The sequence below is a fragment of the Pantherophis guttatus genome, chromosome 1 (genome assembly GCF_059756535.1).
Source record: "Pantherophis guttatus breed Tessera chromosome 1, ASM5975653v1, whole genome shotgun sequence".
In the NCBI taxonomy this organism is placed as follows: domain Eukaryota; kingdom Metazoa; phylum Chordata; class Lepidosauria; order Squamata; family Colubridae; genus Pantherophis; species Pantherophis guttatus.
This window is the reverse complement of record NC_142063.1, coordinates 286,007,909-286,035,111: the sequence shown is the minus strand read 5'-3', so window position 1 is coordinate 286,035,111 and position 27,203 is coordinate 286,007,909. Positions and strand designations below refer to the sequence as shown.

The following is a 27,203-nucleotide window of genomic DNA, read 5'->3' as shown; positions in this document are numbered from 1 at the left end:
CCCAGCGAGTCAGCTGCTTCCGAGCGACGAAGGAGGCAGGGCTGAGCGGGAGCGCAGAGCCCTTGGCAGGAGCCGCCGGTTTTAAGGTGTCCTCGCAGCTCCTTCGGCGCCCTTGCAGAGAAGGCGTCTGTAGGCGGCGCAAGGGACCGCTGCTCTTCAGAGCCGCCGTGGGGCAAAAATAAAAAAAATAAAAAACTAATAATAAAAATAATAAAGTAACCCCCTCCAAAAGGCGAAGGGAAACAGAATGAGGCAATCGGAACTGCTGTTGCAATATCTGCGCGCCCTCGTGGGGTTCGGTTTCTAAATTCGGGCTCCTCCCTCCGCTCTCCTAACTTCATTCAACCTTCATTCCACCTGCTCTTTAGGACCCATTTTTAAAAGGAGGGATTTCTTCCTATTCCGGGGGCTGGGATAGTTTCACCTCATGGAAACGGTATCTCTCGACTCAAAGGCAATTCCCATTTTCTCCCCGTCCCATCTTGCTTTCCCCTAGCTAGGTAGGATAACCTGTTACCTTTTAATAGCTTGAAGGTAGGGGGGGGGCACTTTTGAAAATTTGCCTGTTCTGTATCCCCCCCTCCCATTTTCCTCTTTATGACAGCATTACCAGAGGAAAAATTATGTTGGCTATGGGGGAAGGGGGAACGCCAAATCCACCTTAAGTTAAGGCCTTCATTAGGTTTGTGTGTATGTGTGGGGGGGAGGAGTATGCAAGGTTTTGAGTTTCCAAGAGCATTTCATCAGCCCAAAGTGTTAAAAGAACCAGAAAAAAAGGAGAAAGAAGAAAAAAGGACAGGAAGAAAAAAAAAAGTGGGTGAATAAGCTGGACAAACTACTTCTATTTGTTTTGGGTCCTACATATTAAATGGTATGAAACCTCACAAGGGGTTATTTTGGGAGCCATTGAAAGGGCAGCAAGCAAATTATTGTCGGTCTTCTATTTTTGGACTATGAAATCCAGTTATTAACAGACTTCACAAGTTAACGCATCCCTTGGTAGGTGGGAAATAAGTTTGCAGTTAGGGAATGGTGTGGTGTTGAAATAAACATTTACCTGGGGAAGAAAGTGGTGTAACTTCATATTTTCATTTGGAATACTTTGGGGGTGGTGGTGGTGGAAACCTTGAAAAACGTGGTGCTTTGAAAATAAGTTCAAGTGCTTTTATATTCTATTTCATTCTATTCCATTTCATATTTACTTGTTACTTTTCACAGATGGGGAACTTACACTGAAATATGTTCTTCACATCGTCACATCATAAATTTGTGACACAAGACATTTCCCATGACTGCTGTCTACCACTACCTTTAATTCTTCTCTGGAGTCTTTGGGTCTGTAAATGCTTAAATGACCCATTATCGCTTTCCCCAGCAAGCTATAAATCTATATTCTTGGGTTTTCACTTCATTCAATTTCCTGGGCCTTGTAGGAATGGTAAAATATAAACATCTGGTAAAATCTGGCTGACTTGGCAGTTTCAAGTGGAGCATTTTCTGATCTACCAGGAGGTCCATGGGCCAGAAGGCTGGAGAATGCTGAGCCTAAGAATACTTGAAGGAACACATTTCTTGAGGGATGAGATCTGCTTCCTGGCAGATCATTTAGTTTCTGCTACCAAACCAGGGGTGAAATCCAGCAGGTTCTGGAGAACTGGTAGTGGAAATTTTGAGTAGTTCGGAGAACCAAATACCACCTCTAGCTGGCCCCAGAGTGGGGTGAGAATGGAGATTTTTGCAATATCCTTCCTCCAGGAGTGGGGAGGGAATGGGGATTTTGCAGTATCTTTCCCCTGCCACACCCACCAAGCCACACCCACAGAACCGGTAGTAAAAAAAATTGGATTTCACCACTGCATCAAACAATTGTAATAGCTACTCACCAGTTGAAAAGTACCCCCATAATAAGATAAACTGGATTCCAAAAGTTTGGACTTTTATTTATCTTGAAGCAGTGCAGCCAGCTGTTTTAGCTCTTGCTTTTTAAATGAGAAAGAAACTGACTTAGGCATTTTGGTGAGAGGCAGGAGTCTTATTGTGAATAAAAGTCAGAGTATGTAAAAGTATACTGAAAGTTTGAATATGCCCTTGCTCTATAATAAAGCATTTGTTTTAGGGACAGGTGAAGAGACTTATGTCTAAAGTTCTCTCACTACATTGAAGATTGTCTCTGAAACAATGGGCTCTTCTTGGGAAGGTAATAATTACAATCTTACACATTGCTTTGGGAAGAGTACAAGAAACTTACATGGCAGAATTAGTCTTATCTGCAGAACCATTCCAAAGTGGATTTGCTCAGTGCAAAGGCAATATATCCAGAGGATGCAGCTAGAGACAGTAGCTTCACAGACCCTATAGAAAAAACATGGGTTCCCCCCTTCACTGCCCCCAGAGTTAAGGAACAACAGAGAGTAATGTCTGTTAGAGACCACATCACTAAAGATCAGAGAACCATTGACAAATCATTGAAGGGTAGAGAAAAATAATTGAATGTGTAATAATTGATATAATGTAGAGATGTCCCAGAACAACTCAGAATCTATTTCCATTATTTACTTGTCTCACTTTAATATGAATTGCTTTATTTGGAGGATCAATTCTTTTTAAAAAGTGCTTTCCTCTAAAGGAGGATAATTCCTGGCATAAAAGAAAAGGAGAAGTGTGTGTATGTGTGTGTGTGTGTGTGTGTGTGTGTGTGTGTGTGTGAATGTGAGTGATGTGGCTAGACAGTTGGGCTCTGCTATGCTTTGGATTCAGAGGGAAGAAGGGGCTTGGAGGGGAGGGTGTGTATATAACATCTGCCAGCAACTCTTTAAACTGATCCCACTTTTCCCAGGATCCCAGAACAGCTGCAGGGAAAGGAAGCCATATGATTCCAGCAGAAGATGTGGTTGCTTTAAGGAATTGTTGGCAGGTGCTACAAAACCTCACTGCTTGCATCTAAGCATCTTTTTGCCCTGGGACTAGAAGTGTTACACAGCCATATGAGACACCAGCTAGCTGGATACAAATTTGATTGCATATGAATTGTGGAGTCTTGGTACCTTGCTCACTAGTGCGGTACCCTGGGAATTTTTCCCCTCTCTATCATATGGGTAAGAGAAAGTTTAGGGATGTTACTAGACCTTTGGAAAGGCAGTACATAAAAGCATAAAATAAAAGTAAATGCTTATTGCTTATTTTTCTTCTTTCTTCAAAAGAAGAAAAATTAGAAACCGATACTTTTATAGGTTTAGGACAGGGCTGTCAAGCTTATGGTCTGCAGGCTGGATGCGTCACGTGCTGGCCATGCCCACGCCTGCTTTAGCGAAGGGGAATAAAGTCCTGATACGTCATGTGACACTGCCGTGACGATGCGAGTTTGACACCCCTGGTTTAGGACGTTTCATGTGATTAATACTTGTTATTTTTTGTTAAAAAACCACCAACCCTTTAAAATAAATATTATTACCATTTGCAAAAGAAAATACTGAGGCTTTAAAAGTTTTAAGAACTTTTGTTGCTTCCACTGCAATTATATACACACACCGGTAGGGGAAAAAATAGTAGAGTTAGTAAGCATAAACATTGGGTGGCTGGAAGAGAATTCTTGTAGGGAGGTATTCAAGAAGTTCATATTTCTTTATCATACATAATGGGAATGTTTGAGGATCAAATCAGCTCTGACGTTGCATTTCTCTCCTTTAATCAGTCTGCCTGGATAAATACAAGATAGATTTTGATTGTTCTGTTAAGTAGACCCTTTGCAATGGAAGGGCAAAATGTAATCAGGAATTGGAAGGAATTAACCTTGAGGTTGTCCTGCACGGCATGAGAGTGAGGAAATAATTATACTGAGTCACTCATTCCATGAAGCAGTTTGTAATGGTACTGTATTCATCTTGGTAATTTGTTAAGTGTGTTAGGTCAAGAGGCAATGATTTATCCAAGGCTATAATGCAAGCAGCATCAAGGCTAAACTGAGGCTTTGGAGTTGGAAGTTCCACTACGTGGGTTGTCACTTGGCAGTCTTTGGCACACTTAGCTGGGACGATGCCTACTTCATAGAACCAGGGAAAGGCTTCAAAAATTTTAGCAAGGGGTTCTCTGCCTGGTTGCTGGGTGGGCGTGGCAATGGTGGGCGTGGCCTAGTCGGCCTCCTACACCACGGCGGGGGTGTGTGTGTTTTTGCCCTCTCTAAAGCCTCTGGGAGGGCGAAAACAGCCTCCCCAGGCTCCAGAGCAGTCAGCTGGTTCTATCTGGTTAAGGCGAACTGGTAGTGGCTGCGGGAGGATCCGTCCACCTGCCCGGACATCATGATGTCTCATTTTTGACACTCTGCGCATGTGGAGAAGGTCCTGTGCATGCGCAGAAGTGGCGTGTGGGCTCCCATTTGCGAACCAGTAGCAAAGGTAAGTGAATACCACCCCTGCTCTGGAGGCCCACTGGAGGCTGGAAAAGGACCCATTTCCGGCTTTCCCAAACTTCCGGTAGGCCCATTTTTCACCCTCCCCAATCCTCTGTGCGCGCCCTGCTCTTACCTGCATCCAAAATGGGCCACGTGGGGACTCCTGGGAGGGGTAGGGTGGGTGGGGCCAGCCAGGAGTGGGATTTGGGGGTTCTCCGAACTGCACAGTTCGGAGAATCTTAGCTAGAGGTTCTTAGGAGAACCTCTCTAGCTGCAGTTTTCTAACTGCAGTTTCTCTTAGGAGAAACTGCACAGAATCCTAGCTATAGGTTCTCCCGAACGCCTATGAACCCCCAGCAGCCCCCTCCTGCATAGAACTCAGGGGGACTTCTGTAATGTTGGACTGTGGGCGTGTCACAGACATATTTTGACATGATTTTTAAAAGGCGAATTAGATTCCTGATAGACTACATAGGGACACCTGTATTGTTTTTCTAATATGGAAATAGTTTACCATTTTTTCATGGGGGGAGAAAATACTTGCATTTCCCAGTGGTCTCCATCCAGATTTGAACCTGTTTGGATCCTCTGAAATCAAAATATGTCAAATGTTGCCATCTAAGTAGGGTTCAAAAAAATGATGCAGTTTTCTTGGCAACATCACAATGATGATATTCCACTGTTTGTTTTTCCAGGATGGTTTAAAAAAAAAAACACTTTCCAGGAACATGCTTAAGAACAGGATTGCAATGCCCATGGTTTTGATAAGCGTATTCTATCCCCACCAATTATTTTTAGCTGCCATTTTAAAGGAAAGGGTCAATTTTCATCCAGGGTTCCAGCAGATTGGAAAGGGTTAACTCATTATGCTTTATGGTCTTCATCTAGGGCAGCTTTCCTATCATGCCTGAAATTTAGATTAAAAATAAGGATTCAAGGGATGCAGTGTGAACTGTTCCCTGTTTAGTTTTTTTTAAAATTAAAAAATTAGTGTTTACTAATTTTTATACGGTTTACTTTAGACAGCCCCTATCCCATCCCATCCCATCCCATCTCATCCCATCCATCAGGCTCATACTTTTAATTTCAGTATAAATTAGCCTTGTATTACAGGAATTCCCTCCATGTACAGAGAGCAATGAGGCTCTGCCTTGCATCTATTTATCATCTACCTGAATGCAAATGCACCTTGGGAAATATTATGCCTCATGCTGTAAGCAAAGGACAATAGCTCTCTTGGGTGGGTGGGTTGGTGGCAAAAAAGGGGAGGAAAAGACAGCAAAGCCTGGGCAAATGGAAGCACCTGTTTCTTAAAAGGTAGCATAAATTGGAATGTTACCTAAGGAGGTATGCTAAATTTAAGGTCTCTGTCCCTTAATGGTAAAGCTGCTTGTCACTCTGCCAATAGGCTGACATTGCCCATGTATCCTGCTTGACTGCTTTCATGGGGAATAAGCAGGGATTAGAGAATGAAAGGAGGTCCTGTCAGGTGGAACAGCTGAGGGGCTCCATGGATGGGATCCACCTTAAAAGAACTTCTAGCCATCCATCCATCCGACCAGAGGAGATAGACTCAAAGCAAAATGTTTCAACTACCATATCCTATAGCCAAGGCAACCTTAACAAAGAACCATCAACTGTCCCATTTCCCCCCCAGACTTTTTTTTTTTTTTTGGTGCTGCAGCTGGTCTGGAAGTTCTCTGTCTTTTTAATAATTATGTCATTATTGCACCCCTCTTTCATTCAGAGGAAAGGAGGTAAGGAGATGCCAGTGCAAAAGAATGGGCATTGAAACAGAAATGGCTTGAACAAGCAGTGTGTGCCTAGAACAAGAAGTCTTTTTATATTGTATATGAAGTTATACATGGCTCCATTCAGCATATTTCCCTCAGTGTGAGCTGCATGCAGAGAATCAGGCATTCATGACCCAGGGATTACAGCATTGGCATTTCCACATTTTCATGCTAAGCCTTCACTGATTTTTTGGTTCAAAGAGTCTACTAACACAACTGTTAAAGCAGAGTCTGAGGTTTTGCCTGCAGGCAGAGAGATCCATTTAGATTCATTTCAATTTGGACCTTTTTTCATTATATTCCTACCACTATATGTCTGCTTTTCAGTTAAGTTGTTTAAATTAATTCTTCTTTTGTATCATTACTTTTATAGAGTTGTCTGTTTCTGTGAAAGAAAAGTACCCTAAAGAGCTACTACAGTCCAGGCTTACTCCATATCGATTAGGACTTCAAGGAATGGTCAGCAAGTCCATTTGGAGAGCACCAAATTAGGAAACTGCCCTGACACAAATAGATGAAATGCAGCATTCCCCACAATCTGTTGCAAAAGTGCTGTCAGATGAATTCCTAGGCACAGCAAGTTACTTTGAAATATACACAGAGAGAGCATAATCATGCAATGGAAAAATCCAGGCCGAGACATTTTTCTGCCTAAAACGAATGTCAAATTGGTATGTTCTGACTCGTTTGTGAATACAATCCAATCAGGTGACCAACCAACAACAGGATGATATTGGGCATCACACTTAAGGCAGACTAGTTTAAGTAAAATGGGGAAATCACTGTACTTCTCCTAAGACTCAAGATCTACCTTGTAATGGACAGCCAGTTCACGAGTAATTGTTGTAATGAACCCTGGGGATACAGTAGTTAGAATGCAGTACTGCAGGAAATTCTGCCCACAACCAGGAGTTCGATCTTGACTGGCTCAAGGTTGACTCAGCTTTCCATCCTTTCGAGGTCGGTAAAATGAGGACTCAAGATTGTTGGAGACAATGTTGACTCTGTAAACTGCTTAGAGAATGCTGTAAAGCTCTTCGAAGCAGTATAGAGCCATGGTGGTACAGTGGTTAGAATGCAGTATAGCAGGTTAACTCACTGCTCACTCCAGGAGTTTGATCCTGACCAGCTCAAGGTTGACTCAGCTTTCCATCTTTCCAAGGTCTGTAAAATGAGGACCCAAATTGTTGGAGGAAATATGCTGACTCTGTAAACCATTTAGAGAGGATTGTAAAGCACTGTGAAGTGGTATATAAGTCTAAGTGCTATTGCTATTGCTATATAAATCTAAGTGCTATTAACAAGATTACATATAAATGAACCTCTCCCATCTATAGTTTGTCAGGACTGGTAATTTACACTGCGAATTATGACATGATTGTTGAAAAGTTGTTTCTTTGTTCTACTAGTGAAAAATTCTGGTTGTCCAAGTTCTTTGCAGTAACTACTTGATGTAATTCTAGGTGCTCCCTTAGTCATTGAAGTTTTCCAGGACAGTGATTTAAGTCCAGGCTTCCAATATCAGCTCACCCTTGTTAATTGCTATTTATTACTTACAATGGTATATTTTATTAGGGTTACTAGAACTGGGTTTTTAAAAAAATCTAGTTGACATTTAAGTATTCTTTGCTGTCATCTAGTGGTTGACCAGAATTGTACAAACCCAATTTGGTAAGCATAATTTCATCATCAAAGTGATAATGGCTTTAGTATTAACAGAAACCTCTGCGCCCCTCCGCCCTACCTTCCTGGAATGAATTTTACAGCTGTAGCAGTTGAAATGAATCTCAGATCATCTTGGAATAGAAGAAAACATACGTATGTATTTCACTACAGGAAGCCAAAAGGCAAAGAATGTTTCATATTAGCAGAAAACAATCTAGCCACAGATAAGGTTTCTTGAGTTCACTTCATTTTAATAAACCGATTCACACAATATGCTAGGAAACATCATTTGAGTTTGGTTTAGCATGTTATGTAAATCACAATGGTTTTTAAATCGTGGCTTAGTGTGTAAAGAAAACACAGTCAGTTGTAATGAACCAATGGTTTACTGGAAGTAGGTGAAGACATTTAAGAAGTCTATAATGCTGGGAAAGAGGCTAAGCAGCAAAGTGGATGGACTGTTGGAAGACAAAGTTAGGGACACAGCATCCTAAAGAAAATCTATGTGATCACTAAGTCAGTGCTGACTGATGGCACATAATAAATCAATTAAAAATGGGATCTATGAACACAGTCAATAAATTTTATAAACCCGTATTTTTGCTTAGATTGCACCTCAGGTTTATCCAGATGTTATGGATTGAAGCACAAATGTTATTGCGTTATAGAACAAACCCCTGCACCCCATGTAGTTTTTCCCTGCTTCAAAGGGGTTGCTACACTGATGTAGTGTTATAACATGATCCCTGCATTTTCTGTCTGCATCAAAGAAATCTCCTAGATTAGTATTTCTTAAAAATGTGGGGTTGAGGACCCATGAAGTCCCCCAAGATTCTCTAGGGGCTCCATGAAATCAAAATTATTTCCTAGATACTAAAAATATTTGTGAAAATGCAAAACAATATCACTCATATTTTTCATTTCAATATGAAGGGCTCTTTTTTGGAAAAAATATGTTAACATCTAGTGGTTTTAATATTATTTTACATGATTCAATAAATAAATATTCTATGAATGCATCCATTTTAATCCTGTCCCATCCCATTTGTCTCAGAGGCACTGCTTAAGGCACTTCCGGGTTGAAAACATTATCCAATGACATCACCGTTGCCTGAGGGACACCTGTGGGTGCTTCATTCATACACCCATCAAGGAACTGGAGTGAATGACAGGTCTTGGAGCCCTAGGTCTTGAAGATGAGCTTGCTAACCTCCAATCCAGCGTCCCAACCATGTGAGTCACTGCACTCCAATCCATTTTAATTTTTAATATGGTAAATCTCTTTTGGGGTCTTCCATAATGTTTAAATTGTGAAATGGACCCGAGAATGAAAAAATAATAAAATAATAAATAACTGCTCTAAGTGATAGCATCAATCTAAAAACACTGCTCTAAGTGATAGCATCAATTTTGTTACACACACACACACACACACACATTTGGGGGGCGGGGGAAATCCCCTTAGTAGAAGAAAAGGATATAATTCACAACAATAATCATGCCTTTGTCTTTGAAATATTCTTGCTATCTTTCTTCCTACTATTAAAAAAGAATAATATGAACTTCCTTCTCTGGTTGATACATTCCCACTTAAACCATGATATATTTTTGGAGATACTTCCTACGTTGGTTTCTTGGAAGACAGCCCTTAGCGACAGAGCAGCTGCTGCAGTTTTACTTCTGACAAATGGGTCTCTTCTTCCAAAATTAAGCATCTCCCTTCTCAGTCCAACATGTGAAATTTAAGATGTCTTAAATTCACTATTGTCCTCTCAAACAGCAACACAAGGGACCCACCAGATTAACAGAAAATATCCTTTTGCTATTTCAATCTGTCATTTGAATAGTGACAAGGAACATTTATAATGACTCAGAAGAGTGATTCTGGCCTTTTAAAATTAATGGTTCCAAAATATATGCTAGGAAATTCCTCATCTTACCAGAAGTTCTTTCCCCAAAAGAATAATAGCAGAGACACTCCCTGCTCATGTTCATCAATATTGATCTCCCCTTGGATGATGCAATTACAAGAAAACATTGAAATGATTTAAGAAGATTGCATTCTCACAAGACAAAATTAAAACCTAGGGACTTTAATTTCTTGTATTCCAAATGAACCGATTATGACGTTAGCACATGCCTCAAATATTTATAATCACTGAAATTCCTCCACAGACTAATAGTGAAAGAATTCCCCGAAGGCATAAATTCAGATTATTCTTATGTCTTGAATTGAATTGACTAAAAATCTGATACCTGCAGTCCCAATACTAGAGAACATCAAAATGGAAAACAAATAATGCCTGCAAGATATATCTTCTGAGTGCCAATATATAAGAATGAGTATGCTATCTTTATTAACCAAGTTATCAATTAATCTTCAGTCTTATTTTTTATTTCCCCCTCCCCAACTATAATCTTCAAGATTCCTGGGCTGGAAACAATCAAAGGAAAGTAGGCATATTCTTAGGAACCCAATGCTAAGAACCCAAATTATATTCTGGGCTATGGGAGAAATTCTAGTAATTTTGAAAGCATTTTCACTGGAACTGTAAGGGATCTTTACAGTCCTATCTGATCAAACAGTAGTCATATCTATACAGCAGTGATTAATCAATTCAAGATGTTAGTAGTGCATGGCTTCTTTTATAAGTCATCCGGAATACTGTAATGCTATACCAAAAGTTATAAATTATTCCCTGGTGAAATATTCCATACAGAATTCTATAACACAGTTGTACTTATGGAAAAAACAGTATCTAGTAGAGTTCCTTTAACTTCTCTTTTGAAGTTTCCTGCTCCATATATATTTCATGAACCCACAGAGATGATGTTTAAAAACAAAAGCTTGGGTAGCATTAGACATATAATGGTATATTGTGCTGATTACTATATTGCACACCTACATGTATTAAAAATAAAAACCTGCTTACTATTGATATACTGATCGAAAGATGGAGTTGTGTTATAGAAGTAGAACAGGCACTTGTTTTTTGCAGACTTCTCACTTAATTTTCTTATAAACACAGAAACTGTCTTGTTCCTTATTAAAACAATACCGATATAATAAGTTTAACTAGTTTCCATGGCAAGTGTGTTTTGAATGAGCTAGACGTAAAGTAGCACAACAGTAAGAGTCTTAAGACTCATGAGTTAAAGGTATTTAGTTGAGTATTTTCAAATTCTTTGTAGTTTCTTTTGATCTGGTCATTAATATATCAATGGAATAAAACTTCTTTGTGGTATTGTGATTAAAACTCTCTTCTTTGCAGGCCCAGGGGGAGGGCCTTTTCTGTGGGGGCACCTGCCCTCTGGAATCAGCTGCCCCCAGAGATACGAAGAATCCAAGACCTCGATGCCTTCCGCTGTGCCCTTAAGACTTTTCTTTTTCAGCAAGCCGGGCTGGCTTAACACTTTTAAAAATGTTTTTAATAGGTTTGTTATTGTTTTTTTAACTATGGGGCCAAACACATATATATCTTTTTAACTGTGTTTTAGTGTTTGTATTTATGTTTTTACTTTGGCTGTGCACCGCCCCGAGTCCTTCGGGAGAAGGGCGGTATATAAATCTGATAATAAAATAAATAAATAAATAAATATAACACCCCTCCTGCGTGAGCTGCACTGGTTACCAGTGGTTCTCCGGGTCCGCTTCAAGGTGCTAGTTCTCACTTATAAGGCCCTACATAACTTAGGTCCGGGATATTTGCAGGACCTTCTGCCTGCCTCTCACCGTCCTGTTCGCTCACATAGGGCCGCTCTCCTCAGGGTTCCGATGGCGAGCCAATGTCGTCTTGCTGTGGCCAGCGGTAGGGTGTTCTCTGTGGGTGCTCCCACCCTCTGGAATGAATTACCTACCGAGCTCCGGACGGCTCCTGATCTCCATTCCTTCCGTCAGGACCTGAAGACTTGGCTGTTCAAACAAATAGGCTGACTCTGATTCCGGGTTTTATTATTTACTATTAATTAGTTATTTGATTTAAAATGGGATTTTATTCTACTTGTTTCTTGTGTTCACCGCCCTGAGTCCTTCGGGAGAATGGCGGCATATAAATACATGTAATAAATAAATAAATAAATAAACAAACAAACACAAGACAGAAAATCTCAGAAAACCTCCAGTTTTTTTCTTCTTCTTTTTGGATAGGGGAGGAACTTCTTTAGTCAACTTTGTTCTTCAATTTATCAGAATACATTCGATAACTATTTAAAAACTTAATGACTAATTTCTGGGATATTCAGAATAAGAAATATTGCTCTTTCTGTGAATCTTGTTTATTTGTACTTGTGTAAGATCTGCTCTTACACAATCTTTAGATATTTTTCCTAAACTTATATAACATAACCATTGAGAATAAACCTACATCGCAGGAAGCTCACTCCTCAACATTTATATCAGGATTTTGGAATTTCGCTATGTGTGGGGTTTGTTAGTGTTAATAGCTCTGCCTCTGCTGCTCCATGTGCCAAAAACATGAATACTGTTTCTTTCCCCTTCATTTCCATCAAAGGCTAAAATGCAAGAAGAAAATCACTTCTGACACTTTCCTTTTCTGTCTCTTTTGACAAATCTCAAGTAACTGAAATCCCAGTTAGCTACAATCTCACAGCAGCTTTTAATTATTTATAACTTAAAGCACCCTACCCTATGTGCTGCTCTCCAGATGAATTTACTCCAGCTTCCAAAATTCCCTGCCAAAATAGGTCTTTTAGGTCTGTAATCTCTTTGTGGGCTTGCTGACTGTGAGGAATTATGTCAAATTCTCAAAGAATCAGGTCACCATTTACAAAGTCAAGTTCACTGTTTTATAAAGTTTATAAAACACACACATTGAAACTGAAATTTCTGAGCAAGGCTCAGTCATTGGGTGATGCTCCTAGTTCCTAAGTTCTTCTTTGAGATCTAACGGCGGCATGCGTTGTAACTGGCCTCCTTCCATCTGCTCCATTTGGTATCAATTTGCATTTGGAAAAGAGCATTTCCAGCTCCCAGCTGTGCAGGCCTGACTGCCAGGGCAGCACTGATCGGATTTGCAGCTGTGCTTAACTTCCTTTACTGGTTTTGCATTTGACTCTTGTTCTAGGATTGAGAGGGAAAAAGAATAGGAAGATACAAAGGTCTGTAAGGGAGAAACCGTACCTAGTGAGAGAACCTACTCTATATATTTATAGGTTATTATTTCATTCTTGCATATATGTAATTCTTTTCATCTTGCAATTGCCAATTACTAGCGTAGGTCAAATGATTCTGCTAATAATCTTTCAACACCCCAACATTTATTCTTTAGTCATCCAGGAATTTCATCAAATGCCTGATAACAGATATGAAGTATTTGGGAGATGCTTCCCCATGGAGGCACAGAATAAAATGCAAAGGATTTATAAATCAACTTAAGAAATTCACAGAAGGGAAGTACTAACAAGATATAGCTTATACAGTAATAATAATTATTCAGAAAAAAATTGGTGGGAATTTCAAGAAATTAGCAACTTGAGGAAAAACAAAAACCTAACCAAAGTTGACGGTTCTAGTCCTAATTAAAAAGGGATTTAAGTACTGATATGGATTCTTAGTTGAATAAGTAACTAGAATTAACATCACTTATAGCAATATTAATATCGATATACTTTTCTTGGTGATCTTTTCCTTGCTCAATAATTAAAATTGCTTTATGGTGTAGGACCCAAACACTGTCAAGGTTAATTTTTCCAACATATGTATAAGTGATCTTTGACAAAACCCTTCTATGGATTTCTCTGCCTTCTGTGCTCAAGTAGATGGAAACTGTAATTTTTTCAACTGTGGTATTTCAGTTGCACAATACCCATCCAAAATAATTTCATTTGATGCCTACTTATGTTTTTCAATGCCAGATTAAAAATTTTTAATCCCCGCCCCCAACATTTCTTTGATTGCTTTAGCAAGCTTCCCAATTCAGTTTTTTAACTTAAACTTTTTATTCTGGGAATTTGTGAGTAATCAATTTATCTTTGAGATCTAGAATTGGTTTTATGCAACAAAACTATGATAACGTTTCAACTTTGGTCGTTACATTATTTCAAAACATTCTGATGTGTGATGAATCTATTTAAACCATGATTCAATAGAGAATAGTCACCACTGAAATGACTCTCCAAATTTATCTGTGATCGGAAAATTAAGTAAATTTGGTTATACAGAAACTAAGATTTGAAAACCAAAGTCATTCAGCCTAAATTTTATACAAGCCTTCTAGTCTAACAGACTGATTAAAAAAAAAACTAATATTACTTTATGTATTTCGAAGGGAAAAAAGCATAAATACCTTGATAGAATCAATTTTTACTATATGAATGTTTTTGCTGTTAGATGATCATGATCTATGCAGTAGATTACATTTTGGGGTGTTTAAAGGACTGTAATTGAAGAAACTCAGTTCAAGTAATGTTGAGCATTATTTATCATTCCTCTGATTAAATTGTCACTGATCAACTAATAGTATTGACCTCAAACTCCTATCTACCTTCTAATTGTCTATACTTGCTTTAGGAATTGTCAGGACTAAATACTGGAATTTTATAAAAATTAATAAACAGTTATAGCTATAATTAATATAATATAATTAATATACAGTAAGCTATAGCTTACTAATATTTTTAAAATTAATATCCTAGTCACCCACAATATATAAGTGAATGACAGGGAGCTTATTCCTTCCTAATTACATCTTGCACTTTTGAAAAAAATTCTGAAACCCCAGGATTTGCCCAATGACGCATCTCTGACATATGTCTGAAGAGCCCATTACAAAAAGTACTGTCTTAATCGGATTTCAAAATTTTTATTTTCTAAATATGGGGTGTAGAAGGACCCCAAGGATAATTTATATGTTTTTGGTACTTATTCATAAGAATATTAATAATTCTTTTACTAATTAATAATTAGTAATTACCAAGAGCATAGTTTACATAAAGTACAGCGCAATCAGTAAAATATCCAGCAAAATCATGCAATAGCACAAAATATGATAAAACAATGCTTTAAAAAAAACACTGGCATTTTTAACACAGTGGAATGTCCAATCCTTTGATCAGCTCATTTATTTTAACGTAATACTAAAGCCAGGTAATGCTGAATACGCAAGGAGTTCCAGATTAGGAGTGACACATTATTTGCAGTTTAAGGGCCATAAACGAACTCTAAATGCCCAAGGCCCTTCCAACTTTTGTTATGATAGAAAGGAAAAATGATTAAAATGTAGTAAGTAATCCTGATTGTCCAGAGTTAATTTAACCAAATTATTCTTTGTCTTGGACCATTTACTTTGTTGGCTTGACACACTTATTGGAGTAACCCTAGCATGTAACGCAGAGGCAGAGTGTGGTCCTTGATCTTAAGATTTGACAAAGAGAACCATCTCTGAAAAGACTCTTCTTCCTTGCCTGCCAACTAAATGTTCCCAGTGGAACTATAAGCACACCCACCACAAAATAAATTTAACAGAAAAGAATTAACTAGGAAAAACGGTAATCATGTGGCCTAAAGATCCTAAGAAAAACATTTCCTTGCTCTTTTATAGCATTGTTGTCTTTTAAGAAGCTGTTATAAATGTAGATCATTCTGACTCATGATGGACATATGCAGACACTTTTATTGATTACGTTATGGTTTATACCAACATTATTTTCTGAAAGTCTGATTTATCTCTTGGTTATAGTAATATATTTGGTGATGTCAAGAAAATAAAAGCAGTGAAGCAAATTCAGATTCCTATTCCAAAAGACCACTGTCATATCAGGACAATTCAGCATATCCCAAATAAAACAGATTACTTTACCATCTGCAAGCAGCAGATAATTACCCCAGGAAAATGAGTTTTGGGGTACTTCTCACAGATCATTTCAACTATGATTGCCAAGACTTTTCCAAATGGAAAATACAAATTCAATGTTCTGCCTTCTAATAGCATCTAGAATATCTGCCGTTACATAGCTCTGAAGTCAAAAGTGATGCACTTTAAAGCACATTAAACACACTTTCCCTGGTTATCTCTTTTTACAGCTGTAGATTTAAATGTTGGACAACTACAGGTCCTAGGGGAAATGCACTCTCCAAAAAAAAAAAAAAAAAAAAGATCATAGTGAGACCAGGCTATCGTTTTGAGGTTTGAAGTAAAGAAATATTTTTGCAGCTAGCAATAAGGCTGTTGGCAGCCCCAGAAGGTAAACCAGACCAGGAAATCAAATCCACGGGAAAGGGAAAATTACTTTGGTTGATATGGCTATAACAGAATTGTGCTAGTCTGATTGTGCTGTACCTCCTTCCTCTTCTCATAATTCAGTGAATTAGGGAGGCATTTGCCTGAGCTTCTTCAATATACACCTGTTTGTTTTGGACTTAAAAAATGCTTCAGCTGCTTTAGCCTGGCTAAATAGTTCCTGCACATCACCATCCAGATAATCTCTATTACTCTCTACAATACTACTATTAATATTCTAATCGTTCCCATCACCCATCTCCTTCCACTTATGACTGTATGAATGTAACTTTGTTGCTTGTATCCTTACGATTTTTATTGTTTCCTGATTGCTTATTTGTACCCTATGATTATCATTGTTGTACCTTATGATTCTTGATGAACGTATTTTTTCTTTTATGTACACTGAGAGCATATGCACCAAGACAAATTCCTTGTTTGTCCAATCACACTTGGCCAATAAAGTTCTATTCTATTCTATTCTTCTATTCTATTCTATTCTACTAAACCATTGTTTGATCCTTCATGTGTTTTTCCCCAATGGGTTGATCACATCTAATGAATTGGTGAAATTGGATCAAGCTGATATAAGCACAAGTATGCATAAGACTCTGCTACTATCCTTGTTATTTTCCCTATTAATAAGACATTAATTGCTTTCTAGTTTCTAAATTGCTTTCATCTAAGCTCTCTTCATATTACTTATACAAATATTTCCAAAATAATTTTTGAAAGAGAATTCATTCTTCCTTAGTAGAATTCCAACCAATATAAAAAAATTAACTAAAATGTCCATTAACCAATGCATCAAATTACAAGCTTCTACTTAGGAAGTCTTATTTAAAAAATACTTTCAAATAGTAGTACGCATGTGTTTAGCATAAGGTAACTGCATTTCTGAAATGTAGCTGCCATGAAATAATTTTTTCACAAGGGCCATCTTTTATACATTTTGTATTCCAGCTGTTCCCAACTTTGTGTCCTCCAGATATGTTACAATTTCAAGAATTCTGAGCCAATAAGGCCAAAATATCTGAAAAATACTAAGTTGAAGAAACCAGTACCATATTGTAATCACTGTAGGATATATTTTCAAATGAAAAGACTTGAGCGTACATCACTGTGAAATTATTTGCTTCGTGTAAATAATCCATCAGCGAAAAACATGTGTATACGATAAGCATAAAGAAATTAAATTCACGTGTTCCTGAAATTACAGTGAATAAGCATTGGAGATGTGAAATTACTAAAATGTTTTTGCATTGAAGTTGTTCATGCTGTTTCCTACGGAAAAAGGCATCTTAAGACAGCCACTGCTGTTGTGATAAGTAGGCAAGACTTGACCTGTAATATAAGTACATGATGTCATATCCTGATTATTTAGAAAAATGCTGTCAGCATTTTTAAAACTAGAGCCATATGGTAGCTGGCAAGAAGATAATAGACTAGCATGCCACACACACACACACCTTTTTTTTATTTTGAAAGGGCTAAACTAAAAATGATGTGTGAGATCTTGAACAGGATAGGCAAGGCTTTAAAAGGATTAATTCTAGTGTGTCTGCACGTGCATTGCCAGAACAATGGCATCGGAGTATATTTCCATCCGTATAATTCTTGTTCGTTTCCCTGGCCAAATCAGACAGGAGAAGCCGAATGAAAAAGGATTTCAATAAGTTGAGAATGGAGAGGGAAAAGTTTCATCTAGTCTCCCTGGTTACCATCCAGTTAAGGTTCCCTTTCCCCTCCTCCTACTCCTCGCCCCGATGCTGCTTCCATTTGCATTGGAAGAACAACCCCGGCCTGGACTTCCCGCCGCCAAAGAGTCCCAGACTGGACAGTGGATCGTATAAACCGAAGGGAAAAAAAAAAAAGGATTTAATATTGTGGCAAACGTCACTTTCGCCTTCGAAACAGCGAGCGCGTCGCGTCCCGAAGGCGGAGAAGAGCGAGGAGGCCGGGACCGTCTCCGGACCGCGTGTGCGTGTTTTGTACTTGAAAGCAGCAAGCCGCGTCAAAACCAAGCCCCAAAGGGCTCTATTTTGGAGAGAGGATTGGGGGGGGGGTTAGGGGTAAATGGTAGAACGTTAAGAGCCCTAGTTCGCTCGTTGCATAGAATACGTGAGGGGAAAAAAAAAAACTCTTTGATTCCCCGCGCGTGGTTTGGCAACCTGCTTGGTGGGCGTCGGTTGCCTGCCGCTGCCGAAAAGTATGAGCTTAATTCTTCCAGCTTGAGCTGAGTCACCTTCGCCCCTAACCTCCCGACGTGCCCGCCTGCACCCGGCCGACTCCCATCAACACTCAAGCGCTATGTGGCGGCATCTTTCCGGCTCGAGCAGCTGCCTTCCCGCTCGCGCGGACCAGGCCCCCCTCTCCTCCCCGCCCACCTGGGAGGGAGACAGACAGACAGACAGACGACGCGGCAGACAGACTCCCGCTTCTCGCTGCTAGGCAGTGCGGACTCTCCACTCTGCACGTAGCGAATGGAGGCGGTCCCCGCCTCTTTCTTTCCGCGCATGGAAAGTACCGCGCTGCGCGTGGTGGTCCTTTCCTCCCCTCCTCCTCCTCCTCCCCCCCTCACCCCGCCCCCTCCCCTTTCAGTTCGCGAAGAACTCCAAGGTTGGCGCGAGGCTCCCCCGCCCTCCCGCCCGCCCGATGCGGGGCACGGTCTTCCTCATTCAGCAGTCCTCGGCGCGAGAGGCGATTGGCCGCTTCCGACGGCCAATCTTTCTTTTTCTTTGGTCATTTCTTTCCAGTCAAAAGACGTGGAAATTTGTTTCAGCTGTGCGGCAAACGGGGTCTTATACCAAGGGTCGGCGGCGTCTTGTTTAATTGCAAGAGAGGATGTGGTGTGGTGTTCCAGAAGAAATCTTTGAGCTCAGATGAGCAAATTAGACTTTAATAACTGGTTGATCCGGATTTAGTTTTCGTCCCCACACTACCGACTCCCAATACAAATATGCTCTGGAAACATCGTTTCTCTGCCTATGAAGGTGCCCTCATCTCATCCCCAGCCCTTTCGGAGTGAAAGCTGTAGGTTCCCCTTAGCTGTTGTTGTTAGTTGTTAGTCGGGAAGTCATGTCAGATCCATCCGGACCTCATGATAACATTCCTCCAGGCCTTCCTGTCCTCTACCATCCCCCTGGAGCCCATTGACTGTTTCAGTGATTCCATCCAGCCATCTCATTCTCTGCCATCCCCTTCTTTTGCCCTCAATCGTTCCCAGCTTTAGGCTCTTCTCCAGTGAGTCCTTCTCATTAAGTGGCCAAAGTATTTGAGTTTCATCTTCAGGATCTGGCCTTCTAAAGAGCAGTCAGGGTTGATTTCCTCTAGGACTGACCAGTTTGATCGCCTTGCAGTCCAAGGGATTCGCAGGAGTTTCTCCAGCACCATAGTTCAAAGGCCTCAATTCTTTGACACTCAGCCTTCCTTATGGTCCAACTTTCACAACCATACATTGCAATTGGGGCCCTTAGCTGTAAAAATGTTAAATGTTAAAGCTGTAAGTGTGTTAAAATAGGATTTCCCCGTTTGAGCCCATTGGGTCCAATAGCTTTTGCAAGGTTAAGCTGTTACAGCAGAGGCAAATCCAGGTGACTATTAGCAGTCTGTTTCAGGCTGAAGAAAATTTATCCACCACTCTTGGGGTCAGTCTTATTTGCTCCAGTCCTTGGGGTCAATCTTATTTGCTCCAATCCTTTGCAAAGAACTGGACATAAACTATCCTACAGGACATAAATCCAGTGCTATTCGGATTTGCCCAAGAACCATAGAACGTGTGTGTGTATTTTAGTCTAAGGCAGTGGTGGGTTGCCCCCGGTTCACACCGGTTCTATAGAACCGATAGTAAAACCGGCAGGAGGCTCCGCCCACGGACCCCGGTGTCATCAGAACGCTTCTGTGCATGCGCAGAAAAGTGTGCACGCACGCAGCCATGTTGCAAAATGGTAGTAAAGGTAAGTAGAACCCACCCCTGGTTTAAGGGTGCCTTTTCTGACATCCCTGATCTCTGTGCAATGAATCCTTGTCTTAAGCATGCAACTACAGTGTACCACAAAATAACATGTGAATGTTACACACACTATGGAGAGGTGGAATTAATCTGTAGCTACTAAATTTAAACTGCGGTTTGTAAGAAGCACACAACAGCACTAAGTCTGCTCAGTTGGCAACCTTGTAAAGGGTTTATCTCTGTCGTCTTTGTGCATGGCACACAGATAATCAAGTCAGCAATGTTCTGTAATTTAGAACAGTTGTCATAGAAGCAGGATAGAGATGAGCGGTGGGACAGCAGAGTTCACACTGGCAAATCAAGGATGGCTGGATAGCAGTTTAACTCGGCAGTGGGGAAAAGCCATGCTGTTTTCTCACCAGGGCTTTACAGTGTCATTCAACCTTCTCTTGCGCCCATATAGCACTGTAGCAGCAACAAAGAGAGGCTTAGTATTTAGCTATCGTACTGTAAGATGCTCTAAGTTCCTCTTGAGAACATTGATATAGCGAGGCTTCCTTCTCTGTGAACTCACAGTCAAAAAGGCAAACCCTACTTCTTCCAATAAATGCAAAGACTTTTCCTTTATACTCCACAATCTTTTTTTCTGGGTGGTGGGATAAATGCTTATAGTAGGCCCTCAAGCAGTGCATGAAAGCAAAACAGTTTTCAAAATATGGCCCTCTCCCTAGTAGCTGGTATTTGAAAGGCTATTGCTTTTGAAATCCATTTGTTCACAGGGTTGATTTCTATGAATTAGACGACTTCTATATTTATGTAGTTAATTAAAAGACTTTTACTTTGTTCTTACCCCAGTTAGAGAAGTTGGGCAGATTGGCAGTGAATCTTCATGTCTGGGGATGCAGCAATGATAACTACTTATAGGGAGGTAAACCAGTTTGGGAGGGAGGTCAGGGCAGTCCATATACCGTATTTCCCCGAAACTAAGACCCTGTCTTATATTTTTTTGAACCCTGAAATAAGCACTTGGCCTTATTATTGCCATGCACTCAAAAGCCCGATTGGGCTTATTATCAGGGGATGTCTTATTTTGGAGGAAACAGGGTAGTAGCCCATAGAACTCCCTCCATCAAGAATGAGGAATAGCCAGGGCTCTTGCCACTTGTCATAATTTCTCCATGTTAGAACATGCTAGAAGATAATACAGGCAGTACTCATTTAGTGACTGCCTCATTTAATGATGATTCACAATTTTGACAATGACAAAAAAGTAATGATACAGCCAGTCCAGGGGTGAAATGCTCTCGGTTCGGACCGGCTCGGGTGAGTAGGTAGCGATGGCAGCGGGCAGTTCAGAGAACCGGTAGCAAAAATCCCTGCCCCCACCCCCATGCCCAGCTGAGCCGCGCGATCATCAGAGGCTTTTTTTCTTTTAAATGGCTCTGACGAGCCAAGCTCTGACGATCCTAGCTGAGTTGCCTGATTGGCAGATGGTTTTTTAAAAACCCTCCGACGATCAGGCAACTCAGCTGGGATCATCAGAGCCTTTTGAAAGTATTTTTTTACATGGTTTTACATATAAAAAATGGTTTTAAAAGTAAAAAAAAAAAAGGCCACGCTTACCCAGTTACATTACCACCACCACCACCAAGCCACGCCCACAGAACCGGTAGTAACAAATTTTACATTTCACCACTGAGCCAATCATTGCATTTGTGATCTTCATTGATCTGTAAAACAAATGCAGAAGTGTAATCATAAGCCCAGTTGTAGTTTCAAATAGAGGCTGCTTTACTTAATGACTAAGTTGGTGGTCCCAATTGTGGTTACTAAACAAGGACTATGTGTAAAAGCTTTGTTGAGAAGCATTTCAAATAAAGCCTAATCCGTGTCCATGATGTAATATGTAATACATATTTGAACTCCATTTTATAGGCAGCTTAAGTCACGCCACACCGGCTTTTTAATAGACTAAACAAGTTTATTGTTTCATAGCAAGGACAAACTAAAAGGACTCACTTGTGACACAGTGGAAATGCACATGATGATCCTTTCGGCTCAAAACAGATGTTGGTTGCTATAAATAGAATAGCAAGGTAAAGCAAGAAGAGCTGTAATTTTTAGCTGGTGGTGCCTGATGAGCGCATCTTCCAATGAAGGATTTCCCAGAGGCTTAATTCTTATGAGGAATTCTGGGTTCCTCTGGATCAGGTTGCACCCAGACTTGGCTAAGTACCAAAGAATTTCAGGATTTAAGTGGCTGTGAACTGAACGGTTACAGGACAACCCACATTAGGCATGGAAAATTAGATTAAAAGGATTGGAGTGACATGCAAAGTAACAAAAAAAAAATGTTGGGCAGAGCAGCAACACAGCACAGAGAATGTAGCAAGTTGCTGGCAGATGTCTTCTATCAATGCATAGGCACAACTGAATTTCACCCTCTATTCCATTTTTCGCTAAATGTGTTTGACTGCCACTCCCCAAACATGTAGTCCTCATGGCTGTTACATACCACATCTGGTGGGTATCAGGTTAGAAACAACTGGAATGTGGGGGAAAATCTATTTGTGTGTCTCCACACCCCATCCCCATTCGTGTTGGAAGCACCTAAGGTGCTTCTGGGTTGAAAGGATTAGCTGGTGACATCACCGTTTCCTGGGGGGCGCCTGATTGGGGGATCATTTCATGTTCCCGTTAATGTACCCAATGAAGTGGTACCTACCTATCTACTTGCAATCATTTGCTTTCGAATTGCTAGGTCGGCAGGAGCTTGGAGCAAATGACAGAAGTCACATGCTACGCAGCAGTGCTTGGATCTTGAACTTGGGCATGCTAATTATCAACCCAGCATCTTAACCATGTGAGCCACCACACTCCCCCTTGATCTCCAATGATAGAAAGGCATTTGCCAACTGGTTGATTTTACAGTAAGTGAGAGGCAGTCTGTTCCAACACCCGAAAACTACTATTTCTTTTTAAAAATAATATTTCTGTTTTTTTTTTCCCTGTCATGCAAAATAAGGATGGAATCCTGACTGTGATGTTAGATCCCAGCTCACTACCACTTTCCTCTAAGCTCAAGTCGTAGGAATCTGCAGTGAACTTACATCCAGTGATTTAAATACTTCTGTCTGACATCAGGATGCAAGTATGTTAAGGGAGGGTTTACATCATTGTAATTTTTCTTTCACTGTGCACCGGTGAACAGACCTAGATGCACATACCTATGGCTCCAATCATTAGACCCAAATGATATGCTTATAAAAGTGGATTTCAAAATCGCAAATCGTGACAAATTGGCATAATTTATTAATGCACAATGAGGTCCCTTGTATGAAATTCCAGAATATTTGCCATGGGGATTATTTGTAAAATGATCAAGAACAGAGAACTACATCAGTTATTTCTAAAAATAACCTTGTGATGCCTTGAAGATTGACAAATTTATTACAGTTTTTTGCTTTCGTGTAATAGTTTCTAATATCTTCAACATAGCCATGTAATAATTTCTGTAGCACTTCAAGGTATTTGGGGGCATATAAAGGGGATAAATTAGCAATGGATCTGTGTCCTGAAAATAACTGATAATGACACTAAACAAATAAGTGGTGGGAAATTTTCAGGAACTAAGAAATCTGCTGCCACAATTACTGTACCAGATGGTTTTGATTTTAAAATCAATTATTTCAGGAGACAACAGTACAAAATTTCCTACAAGACACAAACATGACAATTCTACAGCAGCATCTTATTTTTGAGATACATGGATTGGCAGAAAGAATACTTTATAAAAAAAATGCCCCTATATAGACAGCATTAGATCTGTTTTAAAGTTGAAAAAATATTGGAGAAATAACTCATTAAATGGATTTTTTTGAGGGAGGGCTGAGGGAATTTGGAAATGTTTTATAAGCTGTCCATTGATATTGAATTCTTTTTTTTACATTCTTTTGGATTCTTTGCTGTCTTTTTAAAATTTTAATTTGCTGTTTGTTGGCCAGGATTGCCCTAGCGAGACAGGTGGCTGTCTAAATTGGATAGATGATAGACAGAAATAGATAGATACCAATAGATAGCTAGATAGCTAGATAGCTAGATAGATGGAGGGAGGGAGGGAGGGATAGATGATAGATAATTTTTAAGATACCCTTTGGCACATGAGCTGTGGGAATGTTTAATAATTCCCTTCCTAAATGTAGGAAGATTTTCCATTTTTCATCCATTTTTTTGCTGCAACAGCTCTTGTGCCGTTAGTGCTGTGAATTCAAGGGAACATGGGACTGGAATTGCATTGATTTTATGATAGAGCCGTTTCTACAATAAGCCCATGGGGACCCATTGGGAACAGTAATGGATAACGTACAATCTGCGTTACAACTGCGAATAAAGAAATATTTGAGCAAATGTAATAGTTAAAATGTTGATATCAAGGCTGGTCATTATGGTAGTGTGAGTAGAATCAAAGTAGAATCAAAGTGTGAGGTCTGGTGAAAGTATTGTCATGGCAACATTTCCTTCCACTCCCTTTTCTATATCTGGATTGAGTACTGGAGGCGCATATGGCACATCTCAGATGGTGGGTTTGGCTCAGCCTTCTGTGAAATAGATCAACAGCCACTGAAGACAGCTATAAATTGTTGGCAATTTTGCTGGTTCTTGATTGTATCCTGTGTATAGAAACACAGGTTTTCCCCAGGACTGTTATGTAAACTTCACACTTAATAGTATCAAATTTACAGTGTTTAGTATTAATATTATACACCTACCAGCTGCATCCAATTTGGCATGTAAATTATTTTTACTATATGAATCCCTGTATCTCTCTCATACATGGTATGATTCTTAGGCACATCTAACTTCCCCCTCTATTCTAAAGACATGCTCTTACCTTCCCACCAAAGGTGGTGCCTATTTTTCTACTTGCATTTTTTACGTGCTTTTGAACTGCTAGGTTGGCAGAAGCTGGGACAAGTAATGGGAGCTCACCCTGTTACGCGGCACTAGGGATTCAAACCGCTGAACTGCCAACCTTTCGATCGACAAGCTCAGCATTTTAGCCACTGAGCCACCGCGTCCCATTTATATATATATTACCATATTATGGGTCAAGGATTATTATTTGTTTTTAACTCTTAAAAAAATGCGACAGAACAGTGGGAAGAGGAAAATATTTTTTTTCTAATGAAAGAAAACATCATCCCTAAAATAAAAATTGCTTTAAAAGACTTTGAGTTTGAATTGGAGGATGATTCTTGCTAATGTAACACATTGCAATTTGAAATGGGGGTTGAAGATCTTGTTGGAGGAACTTCTAGGATTCCCCTGTTTGAAACACTTGATCCCTGTTGTACTCTGATCTCTTCCAAAAGAGAAATATTTCTACTCTGGAAAATCTGTGTGAACTCCTGGATTTTCGGTTCTAAAATAGAAGGAAAAGTCAGTTTTAGAGAATTCTGCTGAAGTCAAGCAGAAAGCCATCCTTTCTGAAGGACAATGGACTATAGCCCATGTTACCATAAATATCCTTTAATCCTGGACAGTATTTGTAGAACATGCCTTATATTGTTTGTCAGAACCCCTGCTGTTTTGGGGAGGTTATTGAAGGTGATTATACTTAGAAAGTCTAAAATAGGATATAGTTTACAGGTGAATTTTGTGATGATGGATAGCAAACTGCCTTATGGGATTGTGTTTTTTCTGTTTGCAAAGAATATATTTATGAGTCCTAACTATCCTACTGAAATAGTAAATATGGTTTGGCATGTTGAAAACTGGCAAGCAACTATTTTCTGTCTTAAGTATGTACTTGTATTTCTGATGAGTGCTGGCACGTTAAAATGAATGTACTTCATCAAAAAGAGATGAGGCTATTTAAAACATTGCACCCAACCCACACATATGTAGCATCTCCTAAAAGAAGGGGAGAAGAATGAAAAGAAAGGGGCAAACACAGTTGCATGGGTGGGGCTGCTAGACCTCAAAGAAACCCCACCCCATAGCCAAATTGATTAGACTAGGAAATAATTTGTGATTTACCTGTCATTCTATTGATTTAAATAGAATGTATTTCCAAGTAAGAGTACTAAGACTTTCAGTCTCTGCCTTTTGCAGATTAACTATTTCTTAGTTAGCAGTTAACATTTATTCAGCAATTCAGGAGCAATTTTAAGCTCTATCATCCATTATGTTACAGTAGTCACCATGAAATGGATAGAATTATCATCATTCATTCTCCACCATTCAGTTATGTCTGACCCTTGGTGACTTTTAGGCAAGTGTTCTCCATGTTACTTTGTCAAGCAAGCTTCTTTCAGTTGTTGAATGTTCGTCTTTATATTAGCTTTGATGGTATCAGCTTTGATGGTATCAAGCCAATGAGTTCTTTGCTTGCTCCTTCTTCTTGATCCACTAACCATTCCTGGCATAGTCTATGGAGCGTCTCAGTCTCCAGATCATGGTCATCCCAAAGGGGCTTTTTCAAAAAGCAACTGGACTTTCTTTGTTTTGCTTGAAGACATTTTGCTTCTCATCCAAGAAGCTTCTTCAGTTCCTAGCAACATTGACTTCTCTAATGTATTTGCACCCATGACATGGCCAAAGTAAATCAGATGTAGTCTTGTGGTTTTGGCTTCTAGTGATGTTTCTGGCTTTATACGGTTCACCACCTCTCTGTTGGTTATTCTGGCTGTCCATGGTATATGCAATAATTTACGCCAGCACAATGCAGCCATTCTTAGCATCCAACTGTCACACCCATACATCATTATAGGGAAGACTATTGCTCTAACTATCCTGCTTTTTGTATTTATATCAATATCTCTGCTTTTCCAGATCTTATTCATGTTAACAATTATCATACAGTGTAGCAAATGATAAGCTGAAGTTGAGAGAACTCACTATCTAAATGACTTTCTCACTGACTCTTTCCTAGGTTTTTACCTAGGTTCAAATCTTGCAGTGAGTCACGGTTTGCTTATCCATGGTTTGTTGAATAAGCTACAATTGACAGGGCTCATAATCCCAATAAGCCATGAATCATGTCTACAAATTGTAGCAGGTCCACACAACATACTAAACCAAAACCAAACAACATATTCATTATGGTTTAGTGTAAAGAGAGATATCAGTTTCTTCAGGAACTTTATGTGTTCTCCCAGTATTGCAGT

At 39.7% G+C, this 27,203-nt stretch overlaps 2 long non-coding RNA genes across 2 annotated transcripts; one reads left to right on the top strand and one right to left on the bottom strand.

The window, feature by feature from the left end:
• The first annotated feature begins 7,542 nt into the window (after positions 1 to 7,542).
• LOC148116876 (uncharacterized) lies at positions 7,543 to 11,452 on the top strand. The gene is made up of 2 exons (XR_015731478.1): positions 7,543 to 9,078; positions 11,118 to 11,452. It is a non-coding gene; the product is annotated as an uncharacterized LOC148116876 (long non-coding RNA).
• Positions 11,453 to 12,637: 1,185 nt separating this feature from the next.
• Positions 12,638 to 18,565, bottom strand: LOC148116875 (uncharacterized). The gene is made up of 2 exons (XR_015731477.1): positions 18,470 to 18,565; positions 12,638 to 12,925 (listed from the first exon to the last, which is right to left on the bottom strand). It is a non-coding gene; the product is annotated as an uncharacterized LOC148116875 (long non-coding RNA).
• Positions 18,566 to 27,203: the final 8,638 nt, after the last annotated feature.